Raw genomic sequence first — 12754 nt, 5'->3', positions numbered from 1 at the left:
TCAGTGTGGGATCCGTAGCAGATCGGGTTGACGGAGGAGATAGAGAAGATCCAAAGAAGAGCGGCGCGTTTCGTCACAGGGTTATTTGGTAAGCGTGATAGCGTTACAGAGGTGTTTAGCAAACTCAAGTGGCAGACTCTGCAAGAGGCGCTCTGCATCGCGGTGTAGCTTGCTCACCAGGTTTCGAGCGGGTGCGTTTCTGGACGAGGTATCGAATATGTTGCTTCCCCCTACTTATACCTCCCGAGGAGATCACTAATATAAAATTAGAGAGATTCGAGCGCGCACTGAGGCTTTCCGGCAGTCGTTCTTCCCGCGAACCATACGCGACTGGAACAGGAAAGGGAGGTAATGACAGTGGCAGGTAAAGTGCCCTCCGCCAAACACCGTTGGCTGGCTTGCAGAGTATAAATATAGATGTAGATGTACGTTACCACACTGTAAGATGGTCGGCGACGAAACTGCATACAGAGATCTCTCGTTGAACAAAAAAAATTATTGTGTCAGTGAGACAGTGTGTTTGTGAAGATAAGTCCACATTGTTGTAGAATAAGAGATAAGTTGAAAAGTAGAATCTGGTCACCTAAGATAAAGTTGGGACAGATAATTAGGTGAGGACAGACGATAAAGAGAACAAAGAACTTAACAAACAAAGGTAGGATGTCGAGGAGATCGTGCAACCTCCTAAGAGTGTGCTCGAGAAGGTTTTACGTGATTAATTGATAGCTAAGCGCAGTGATAAGAGGTAATTCCTTTCATGCAGAAGTGGAATCCGAGTTGTTCTACAATTTTTGTGATTTTCCTTGGATTATTTAAAAGGGAGAGGGTTGAACTGATTGTAAAACAAACGCATAGTGCGCTAGCTGGAGAGACAGTGAAGTGAGCCGGATCCGAATCTAATCCGCGCGGTCGTTGGTTTGCTATACCGACCGACTTGAATGTGGTTTGTAGGCGATTTACCATGGAAAAGGAGGTAATGACAGTGGCACGTAAAGTGCCCTCCGCCACACACCGTTGGGTGGCTTGCGGAGTATAAATGTAGATGTAGAATTGACTCACTAGGAACGCAAGTTGCTCACGGCTGTCATCTGTCCATTGTCAGGAAAACTGTATCCCACTGGCAGACCAACTTGCATAAACTATTCTCAGACCAATTACGATTTTACAGGAGGTACACGTAGTATAACAGCAAAGAGGCAGACCACCTGGTTGGCTAACAACAGAATCTTAAAATCTCTGTTTCAGTAGTAGCACAGCGTTGTGCTTAGCGTGTTTATCGTCTCTGGTAGATTTAACTTTCAAACAACACGCCAACATTTGACAGCCACTGACACGAGACATGCTACCTTTGATTTGCTTCTATAGCAGTCAATGCTCGTTGCGGTGGAAAATTTGGAAATTTGTGGTAACGACTATGGGACCAAACCGCTGAGGTCATCGGTCCCTAGGCTTACACACTAATTAATCTAACTTAACCTAACTTACGCTAAGGACGACACACACACGCCAATGCCCGAGGGAGGACTCGAACCTCCGACAGGGGGAGCCGCGCGAACCGTGTCAAGACGCCTCAGACCACGTTACCTCGTTGCGGTGGAGTGTTAATACCTGACAACGTAGAAAACCAGTCTACGTCTTTATACACTGTATTTAGAACGAATTATACGTTAGAGATGACTGCCACTCTCCATTTTAAACAAGGAATATTTGGGAGTTTCTCACAGCTTCTCCGGTAAACTACGCTAGTTGTTCTATTACAGTTTTCCTGTGAGCTCATTCTCTTACAGTGGTGTTTATTTACGCCCAAAGAATAGTTCGTACGACGCATTCGCTTGTCTGTACATACTGTTATCTTAATTCTTTCTGTTTAACATATACCGGGAACGTTGTAATTAAATAGCACAACATTAAAACGACAGCGATCACGTTGTTGTATATCTAATCTTATAGAACGAGGAAGGGACCAACGTTGTTAAAGTTCTCTTTCCTTGTTGACCTTTAATTTTAACTTAGAAGCGAATGACTGGGTATTTTCTCGCTGTTATTGAAGAAAGTCCCCGGAGAGACTAAATCAACGTAGGAGGAGCTGATCGATTACTCCTACTCCACGGTGGGAACCACAAACTCGATAAATCGGAATAAAAATGTCATTCCACCAGGTAGTAATTTAGTACTTTATTGAACACGACTAGTTACGAGAGTTGCTCGCTCTAAAGAGCATAACAAAACACCTTAAATAAAGGAACGTCAACATATAATAATCTATATCATTACACTGGCTGTAGTGTTTTCCCAAAAACAGTGACTCCCTACAACGGATGTGAATGCTAGTATACCATCCTCGTCAAAGAAACTGTCCAGTCACATTAATGTGACCACGTGTCGAAACCCTGCATAACCACATTTGCAGTGCGGATCGCTGCGAAACGTGCAAGTAGAGGGTCAAGGACATTCTGAAAGGTATTGACAAGTATGCGGGGCCGCGCCGACTGCAGTGCCTGGCCAGATGCGCTAGGTTTCTTGACTGAGCATCCACGGCGCGAACAGCCTTATGGAGGTGGTTTCACAGATTCTCGGCTGGTATTAAATCCGGGATTTCTGTGGTCAGCGAATTACGACGAACTCATCCGTACACAGCGAACTTTGAGACACGTTCTACTGTTCAGCTGGCAGATGCCACCATGCTGAGTAAAAATAGACTGCATGTCCCCTAGGATAGATGCATACATGCGTTGATCCGTTGTGCCTTGCGGAATGAGGAGATCATCCAGCGGATACCCTCCGGCCTGGACGCTTCCAAAAATTGTGTTTACTTTCAGACGTTTCATGCCGCACACGTCAACGGCCGTCCGACGGACCACAAAACGTGAATCATCTGGAAAGGTCACCTGTCGCAGCTCAATAGACGTTCAGTTGCGGTTTTGGCGTTCAAATCCCAGCTATCCTCGCTGATGAACAGCTGTCAGCATGGGTGCACGAAACACGTGCCTGCTGCAAAAGCAGCAAAGTTCGTTGAACGGCCGTTGAGCAGACACTGATGATAGCCCCTTGGTTCATCGGGGCGGTTGGTTGCTCAACAGTTGCCCGTCTATTCTCCCGTACACCCCTATCATCCGTGGGCCATGGTGTACATTTGCCTCGGGGCCGGTTTTGGGTTGCGCGATTTTACCATGCAAAGCACAGCGGCACGCCAACAGTTAAAAAACTTAGCCGTTTCGGAAATGCCTCCATCCTTGGCCCGAATGCCACTAATCATATCCTTTTGGACGTAAGGTAAATCTCTCCGTTTCCGCATTACGGCAACGCCTGGACTGTTTTCCGCGTCCCCCTGACACCCTTTATGTACACTCCACTACTGGTGCTGCCATCTGTGACTGGTTATTGCACGTTGACGTCGAACATAGGCGGTGGTCACATTAAGGTGACTTGACCGTGTAGAAATTGCGCACCAAGTGTTACTGTCTATGGCACGATCGCAAATCTGCAGGGTCTAATTTATACGATTTTAGATCGTGCACACTTCTACATCTACATTTATACTCCGCAAGCCACCCAACGGTGTGTGGCGGAGGGCACTTTACGTGCCACTGTCACTGTCTCCCCTTCCTGTTCTAGTCGCGTATGGTTCGCGGGAAGAACGACTGCCGGGAAGCCTCAGTGCGCGCTCGAATCTCTCTAATTTTACATTCGTGATCACCTCGGGAGGTATAAGTAGGGCGAAGCAATATATTCGATACCTCATCCAGAAATGCACCCTCCCGAAACCTGGACAGCAAGCTACACCGCGATGCAGAGCGCCTCTCTTGCAGTCTGCCACTTGATTTTGCTAAACACCTTCGTAACGCTATCACGCTTACCAAATAACCCTGTGACGAAACGCGCTGCTCTTCTTTGGATCTTCTCCTTCTCCTCCGTCAACCCGACCTGGTACGGATCCCACACCGATGAGCAATATTCAAGTATAGGTCGAACGAGTGTTTTGTAAGCCACCTGCTTTGTTGATGGACTACATTTTCTAAGGACTCTCCCAATGAATCTCAACCTGGTACCCGCCTTACCAACAATTAATTTTATACGATCGTTCCACTTCAAATCGTTCCGTACGCATACTCCCAGATATTTTACAGAAGTAACTACTACCAGTGTTTGTTCCCCTATCATATAATCATACAATAAAGGATCCTTCTTTCTATGTATTCGCAATACATTACATTTTTCTATGTTAAGGGTCAGTTGTCACTCCCTGCACCAAGTGCCTATCCGCTCGAGAATGATATAATTATCCACTTCTGTTATCCGGAATCATTGTTTTTGAGAAAACACTACATCTATAGATGCGGTGCAGTTGTATAAAGTTTCGAACTTTGATCTTCATTTCATTATGGTGTGTTGCTATGCACATGAGAATGTGCAATATTCGTAGGTAGTAGTACTTTATTAATCACTAATTTAAAATACAGTTTCTTGGAATGATTAATTTCCTCACAGAAGCAGCCGAATTTCAATAAACGTTTCTGCGGAATATATGTGCAGTATTTAATCGCCGAGTTGTCTCGTTTGGCCACAAAATTGATAGAAGGAAGGTAGCCACTTAGATGTAAACATCTGAAGTGAGCAGCGCCTAGTTGTGTCATCCCATTCAAGCTACTCGTTTACTTCATCACTTAGACGCACAAAAGAAGTCCAACACTAGCTGTAGGTCCAAACGAAACTGCTCAAAAGCTGCCTGTCTGTTGCGACAGGCGCGCTTCGCGGCCGAGTTGCGTGCTGGCACGTACACCACTGTGACGGACCCGGCAGCAGGGACGCCCGCACTCACACCGCCAGCAAACCGGCCCGACCCCGACCTCTGTTGCTACTCCCCGTCTCTGAACCGGTTACTTCGCCTCCGGCTCCGACCATCCCACAAGTGTGCTGAGCGAATCTGGGATGATGATGGATTCTCGTGACACTTGTGAGATAGTTTTGTCAGCACCTGCAGATTTATTTCGTTTGCCAGTCAAGTGATACTTTGACTTTCTTCACAAATGCAATCCTGCTGCTTTCAGAATAGTTTGACGCTACTGGTAACACTGGTGCACCAGTTTTTCTCCTACATTCCACGCTGAATGCCGCAGTGGCGTACGAAGCTGGCAAAATGAAAACACACACCGCGCGGGATTAGCCGAGCGGTCTTAGGCGCTGCAGACTTGGACTGTGCGGCTGGTCCCGGCAGAGGTTCGAGTCCTCCCTAGGGCATGGGTGTGTGTCTGTCCTTAGGATAATTTAGGTTAAGTACTGTGTAAGCTTAGGGACTGATGACCTTAGCAGTTACGTCCCATAAGATTTCACAAACATTTGATTTTTCTGAAAACGCACACCTCTTCAAACTTCGGCCTGAGCAAATGTAATGTAAATATTTATTTTAAAAGATGATAAGCGAATTTTCCTACATTATGATTTGTGAAGTAACTACAAAATATTTATTTTTTACGTTGACAGAGCAACGCGGGCTCATACACTTCGTTCGGAGCAGACCATCACCTTCCCGGTCAGACGGCAAGCGACCACGAGAAGATTTCGCCCTTTTGTTCTCGTTTCCTGCGACTACTAATACGACTATGTAATAGTAAAATAACAAATACCATGAAGAATTACATGAGCAGCAACATGTTTCCAGACATCAACAGTCCAATGTCGGTGTTGGCGGGCTCAGGCGAGGCGTAAAGCTTTGGGTCGTGCAGTTATCAAGGGTACACGAGTGGGCCTTCGGCTCTGGAAGGCCATGTTGATGATGTTTCGTTGAATGGTTCGCTCGCTGAGTCTTGTTGACGGCCCAGCATTGAAATTTCAGCATTTTGCGGAAGGGCTGCACTTCCGTGTCGTTGAACGATTCTCTTCAATCGTCGTGGGTCCCGTTCTTGCAGAATCTTTTCCCGGCCGCAGCGATATCGAAGATTTGATGTGTTTGCGGATTCTTTATATTCACGGTACACTAGTGAAATGGTCGTAAGGAAAATCCCCACTTCATCGCTACCTCGAAGATACTGTGTCCCATCGCTCGTGCGCCGACTAAGACACCGCGTTCAGATTCACTTAAATCTTCATAACCTGCCATTTTAGCAGCAGTAACCAATCTAACAACTGCGCCAGACACTTGTCTTATAGAGGCGTTGCCGACCGCAGCGTCGTACTCTGCGTGTTTATGGTTCAATTGGCTCTGATCACTATGGGACTTAACATCTGAGGTCATCAGTCCCCTAGAGCTTAGAACTACTTAGCCTAACTAACCTAAGGACATCACCCGCATCCATGCCCGAGGCAGGATTCGAACCTGCGACCGTAGCAGCAGCGCGGTTACGAACTGAAGCGCCTAGAACAGCTCGGCCACAATGGCCGCCAGTGCAGAAGATTTATTTTCAGTGGAGGGAAAATATTAATTTCGTAGTTTGAATTAGATTATTTTGCCAGTCTGTTCAGCTGTTGATGTTTAAAAAAATGATCGTAAATGACGTTGCAGCCTTTTTCATAGTACGAAATACGTGTGTGCAAAGGTTATATTGAGGAATTAGTAAGCTTATTCATGTGGAAGATTCATCGTCGAAAATAGAAACCAATTTAGTGGAGATATGCTCAAGAAGGAAAGAATGTAGTGTAATGTACGATACGTAAATGCGGCATGTAAGCATGATTACAGGGCAATCTAATATAATGAATGGATTAGTGAATCTTAGAACTCGATAGGGTGTAGTAAAGAGGTCATCTTGAATGACGCTACAGCAACGAAAAAGAAACAGCTATTCTGACACTATTGTCCGAGGTCGTCGTACAAACTGCCATTGTATCTTGATGCTAAGAATAAAATATTCCCTGCGAAAACGTGCAAATCATAACATATCTGTACCTTCTTCGTCTTCTCTCTCTTCTTGTGGTTATCCCGTATCTGCCGGGGGCCGGTGTGTTAATCTGGATTTGGCTGTGTTAGTGGTAGAGGGTGGCCGGATGCCCTTCCAGTCACCACCCCATTTGTTTACGTTTAGAGTTATCCACGTGCAGGTGTGATAACGTTTTCAAAATGCTTGGAAATAGTGTTACTGACTCAGGACGTGGGTATCAGGCAGCTGTTCACCAAGTCGAATGTGGTAAATCGACAAAAAATCTACATCCAGGCTGGACGGAACAATGCCCCTCGCCGTTAATCCGCCGGGCTGATTCGATCGCGGCCGGCGCGCCTCCCCGAATATCGGAAGCGACGAGTTATCTGGGCGGGTAAAGAATATCCATAAGCTAGCAGACAAACCTAGCATTGCCCGGGTAATAAGTTTCCCAGTTTTCTATTAGAAACGGAAACAGAAAGTGAGATCTGCTTTGTAGTATAATATCCCAGACACTTTCTGTGCGCTGAGCGCAGCTGCGTCGTGTGTCTACAACGCGATTTTATTAACGACTGTACGGCAACGCCTCTCCAGAACTATATAGACGGTTATTGTTTCCGGCTATAGCCGTTTGCGCGTCACTCTTGAAAGCTGTCAAAAGCGTTGCGAGGGATTTCCTTAAGTTGAGTCGACTAGAGGAGTGTCTTAGTAGTAAAGACTAAATGTCTTAAGAAACTTCATGTTTGATACGGAATTTCTTCACACATCTCAGTGTTTAAGATGCCATACCTCGTGAACTAAGTTTCGTACAATGACACAGTTGTGTAGGTACATTCAGCGGCATATGTGGATACTGTCTGCGAAATATGTTGCTAACAGAGTTAGCAGTAAAAAAGTAATGAACTTAAAAGTCATGTACAATGCTGCAGTTTTTCACTCATCTCATTGTTTATGATGTCATATCTCCTGAAGTAAGAGGGTAATCCCAAAAGTAAGCTCTCCTATTTTTTTTATCAGTACAGAACTCTGTTTGCGTGGCAGTTGGTCACACTGTTATGAAGAGTGCTTCACGCACTGTGTGTAAACATGCGCACGCCGTGCTGAGGCGCTCAGTCTTGCCTTGGCAGCCGTTGAGAATGGAGCTCCCGTTGGACGTTACCACCAAGTGCGAATTGCGCGCAGTTATTCGGATTTTGAACGCAAAGGGCACTGCACTCCGTCTTCAGGCCACGAGTGGCCTCCCGGGACCATCCGACCGCCGTGTCATCCTCAGTGGAGGATGCGGATAGGAGGGACGTGGGGCCAGCACACCGCTCTCTCGGTCGTTATGCTACTATTCGGTCGAGTAGCTCCTCAATTGGTATCACGAGGCTGAGTGCACCCTGAAAAATGGCAACAGCGCATGGCGGCCTGGATGATCGTGAAGAGCACTGCGCAGATTGAAATTCACCGCCAATTGACTGATGTGTATGGTGAGTCGTGCACTGATGTCAAAAATATTCTTAAGTGGTGTAGAGAGTTTGCAGCTGGTCGGCCCGAAATTCATGACGAACAGCATGGCGGCGAGCTGGTATGACACGGGCATACAAAAACTACCACAGCGTCTACATAAATGCATCGACAGAAATGGTGATTATGTCGAAAAATAGCTAAATGTTCAAGCTGTAAACTGACGTAAATCATCGTTGAAATAAACGGGTCTATGTACTTATTAAAAAAAAGGAGACCTTACTTTTGGGATTACCCTCGTATGATAGGCAGGTGGTTATTACCCCTACAGCGATTGTTGCCTAACAGCAACGGATACGCACACCAAGTATGGTTGAAATCGGCCCAGTAATTTAGGAGGGACAGAAACACGGTACACTGGTCTCCTACGTGGCGGAACTATTGGACAAAGAAGGAGTGAGCAGAGAAAGTCAGCTCCGAGCCGAACACGCGAGCTGAGCACAGATGGGGCAGGAAGCAGAGTAGTAGCGCTAATAAGAAGCGACTGTACACATCTCCAGAGGCTACCGGATGGGGCAGTTACACAGATGACGCACCGAATGCACTCGCGTTCTGCCCGCGACAGCCGCTACAATAGTCGGCCGAGAAAGAACACAAATACGCGGAATCGGGGCGGAGGTAAACAGAGTGGAAAGCCCGGTGCTGTTAGGCAGAGCACAATGCGCCGACATCGGGAGAGCAGTGCGTGAGGAACAGCGGCAGCGGCCGGCGGCACGTGCTGGGGGCGCGGCGCGGCGCGGCGCGGCGCACCAGTTGCCCGCCCAGCTGAGACGGAGCGAGCGTAATCGAAACGGGAAGTCTCCGCGACCGTTAGCCTCGTTATGAAGCGCGCGTCTTGCATAGGCAACACCTCCCACCTCCCACTATGGACCCGCGATAGCGGCACTCGGCTGATTTCTTGCCGTCTCGTATTATTCCCGCCCCTACTGAATCAGTTCTGGATCAGCGAGAAGACGCTGCTGTTAAACGCGCCACAGAAAAGTTATTAGGTGACTCGGACCGTGGGTGCACTAGGATTCCAATCAAATTCATTAAATACAGAGATGACTGTCTAAATAATTCCACGTCACCACACATCAGTAGGTATGGGAACCCAGTCGCGGAATAGTTATGATAGATCCAAGAAATAGAGAAGATCCAAAGAAAAGCAGCACTTCTCGATACTGGTTCATTTAGTAAGCGCGAAACCGTCACAGGGATGCTCAGCCAACTCCAGAGGCAGACGATGAAAGAGGCGTTTTGCATCACACTATGGTCTACTGTTAGAGTTGCTAGAGCGTACATTCCTAAAAGAGTCAACCAACATACTGCTTCCTCATATGTATATTTCGCGAAAAGACCGTAAAGATAAAATCAGAGGGATTCGACCCCACACGGAGGTTTACCAGAAATCGTTTTTCCCGCGAACCGCACGTGGCTAGAACAGGAAAAGGGGGAATTGACACTGATACTCAAAGCAAAATATCGAAACATATGTGGAACGATAAACAGAAACAAGACACAAAAAATTACTAAGTAATGACCGTCCCCACCCTACTCTAAGGAACTGAGTAGTGGGTGGCTTACAGACGACGAAGTAAGATCCACGCAGCTGACTTGAGATTTAGTACGGCTAGCAAAAGCTGTACTATTGTAGACAGATTAAGAAAGAGCCGCGTTAGGAAGGAATTAAACATATTAACGTGAGAAACAAAATTGAAGACAACAGAAGAAACTGGAGTGAACGTGTCACAAAAATGGACAGCAGCAGACTGCTTTCACAAATTCTAATCCGGTAGTCCGAAGACGTCTAGGAACAAAAAGAAGGGATAGACGCAGTACCAGGAAAAGGCTTAGTACGAGAAGTGAAGAAGAACAAGAAGAAGAAGAACAGTGCTGGGATAACGTATACCGCAACAGGATGATGACAGAAACACGAAGCGAAAATTTCTTCAAATTTAGTGACGTCAAAAACTGCGTCTATTCAATCAATATCCTTCTGAATCCTACAGTTAGTTCGTTACTTGTTCGAAGTGACCTTCTAGGAACTTCCCCCGTCAGAGAAAGCAGGGTCTTGTTCAACAATAGTTCTAATGAATACACACGGTCACAGACGGCACTGTCCATGAATGATTGATTGAAACCTCTTTCTTCCCTCCCTGATAACAGTTTCCTCGAATTTTTGTTTCTAAAGCTGCTGGAAGGTGTCGCTCTGGACAGTAAACGTATGGACGCCATCACACTTGAGGAATAACGGGAGTGATCATAGGGTAGCCGCGTTGGGAAACACACGGAATGGTAAAAGTATTCTGTGTCCTCACGAACTGTAGCATCTGTTCTGCTTTGTCTGGTCTATTCAATGCACAGTGATTCGGCTTCCCCATCCAGCCCGAGTATCGATACGCAGGAAAGAGCAGAGATAATAAGGCTTCATACCACGGCGGCAGCTTGCCTCCAGTATGGCACATATGCGCTTCCACTGACGCGACAGAGTCCGTAAATACCGCGAGTCCCTCCATTGATAGTAGAGCGACTGCCTTGCCCGTGTTTACGTTTGTCGATTCGGATCGCTGCCTGGACTGTTTGCGCACGGCTTACAACGACTTTGGCTACGCTCTGGACTTCGCTCCAGGCTAGTCGTTCACTTCATGTACTCCGCCTCATCGACCACAGGGACTGCCTGTTTCATCCACCAGTCTGCGCATCACTGCTAGTGCGAGTTATCATAAAAAGTGTTCCACCTGCGCCGAGTATGACAGAAAAGTCTTCTTTCTATGTGGGCATTTAAATATTTTCGCTATAATGCGACACGAGAAACATTCTCTCTCCCCCCCCCCCCAAAAAAAAATCCTAATTCTGTGATGGTGGTGAAATTAAAGCGGCCGGCCGAAGTGGCCGTGCGGTTAAAGGCGCTGCAGTCTGGAACCGCAAGACCGCTACGGTCGCAGGTTCGAATCCTGCCTCGGGCATGGATGTTTGTGATGTCCTTAGGTTAGTTAGGTTTAACTAGTTCTAAGTTCTAGGGGACTAATGACCTCAGCAGTTGAGTCCCATAGTGCTCAGAGCCATTTGAACCATTTTTTGAAATTAAAGCAATTTTGGAGTGTACATACCGATATTAATGATCATTCTTCCCAAGGAAAATAACAACACCGGGGTTCTGGCATGCACTTTCAGCTATTGGGATACTGTTATTAAGGAAGCAGTTGGCATTAAATTAGCAAGTAAACTTGTGAACAGAGGTAGAATTTTTTCTTAAATTCTGCGTGGAATTGTGCTGTCTCCCTTGTCAAGAAGACAAGGACATAGTTAATACTACCTTACCTGTTGTCCAGTAATTTTCACTATCGATAAGTTCTGGCGTGAGTCGGCTTTTGATTCGTTTGGTGGTACTAGCGTTTACTGTGTGTGTTACTTTTTCCGGAACTGCTCTGCAAACTGAGTTTTTAAATTTCCTTGTCTGACGTTCCGGACGACTTGGCCGATTGGGAAGAAGACATTGGATATATATATAAAAAAGAAAGTGAAGCAGAATCGTCGGAAGATAGTGAAATACGTCCAAGAAGAATTCGGCGAACGCTACGGTTGCCAACTGATTTGGCTGAATCAGACGAGACGGACGTGTGGCCGAGCGGTTCTCGGCGCTTCAGTCTGGAGCCGCGCGATCGCTACGGTCGCAGGTTCGAATCCTGCCTCGGGTAGGGATGTGTGTGATGTCCTTAGGTTAGTTAGGTTCAAGTAGTTCTAAGTTTTAGGGGACTGATGACCTCAGAGCCATTTGAACCATTTTGAATCAGACGGAGAAGACAGTGCACAGTGGTCAGACTTTGATTTACCGAGGACCAATAATAAATTTGAAGGATCTCCAGGTCCAAGCATATTTCCCAAAGATACACAGAGCGTCGAGGATATCGTAGAATTGTATATTAGGAACGATCTATTTGAATATACTTGCAACGAAACCAACAAGTTCTACAGTCAGAATTGCGTTAGAGGGAAAGTGGATTAAAAAAATGCCAAATTTGTCAACGTTACGGGACCCGAACCTAGAAAATGGTTTGGGTTTCATATCCTTATGGGAACTGTAAAAAAAGCAAGGATCGATGATTATTGGTCAACGAATCCGTTGATACACACACCGATATTTCGCAAAACGATGTACCGCAGCCGATTCAGACAAATATTATCATTATTACATTTTTTCCGATAGCAGCAATAAACTGGATATTGCCGACCGGCTTGTCAAAGTGCAATTCGTAATTGTTTATTTTTCCAAAAAGTTTAAAGAAACGTTTAATCTACGTCAAAAAATCTCAATTGATGTTGGGAGGATACCGTGGCGTGGACGGTTAAATTTTAAAGTTTACAATCCGTCGAAAATTAAGAAATACGGCATAGCCTACTAATTCGGA

At 46.1% G+C, this 12754-nt stretch overlaps 1 protein-coding gene across 2 annotated transcripts in view; it reads right to left on the bottom strand.

Annotated features, from left to right (window-relative positions):
• Positions 1–12754, bottom strand: part of LOC126457257 (zinc finger protein 395) — a 528326-nt gene that overhangs the window by 261961 nt on the left and 253611 nt on the right. The window lies entirely within an intron of this gene.

Source organism: Schistocerca serialis, chromosome 2 (genome assembly GCF_023864345.2).
Source record: "Schistocerca serialis cubense isolate TAMUIC-IGC-003099 chromosome 2, iqSchSeri2.2, whole genome shotgun sequence".
Classification (NCBI taxonomy): domain Eukaryota; kingdom Metazoa; phylum Arthropoda; class Insecta; order Orthoptera; family Acrididae; genus Schistocerca; species Schistocerca serialis.
The sequence above is the reverse complement of the archived record's forward strand: the minus strand, read 5'-3'. Positions and strand labels throughout refer to the sequence as shown.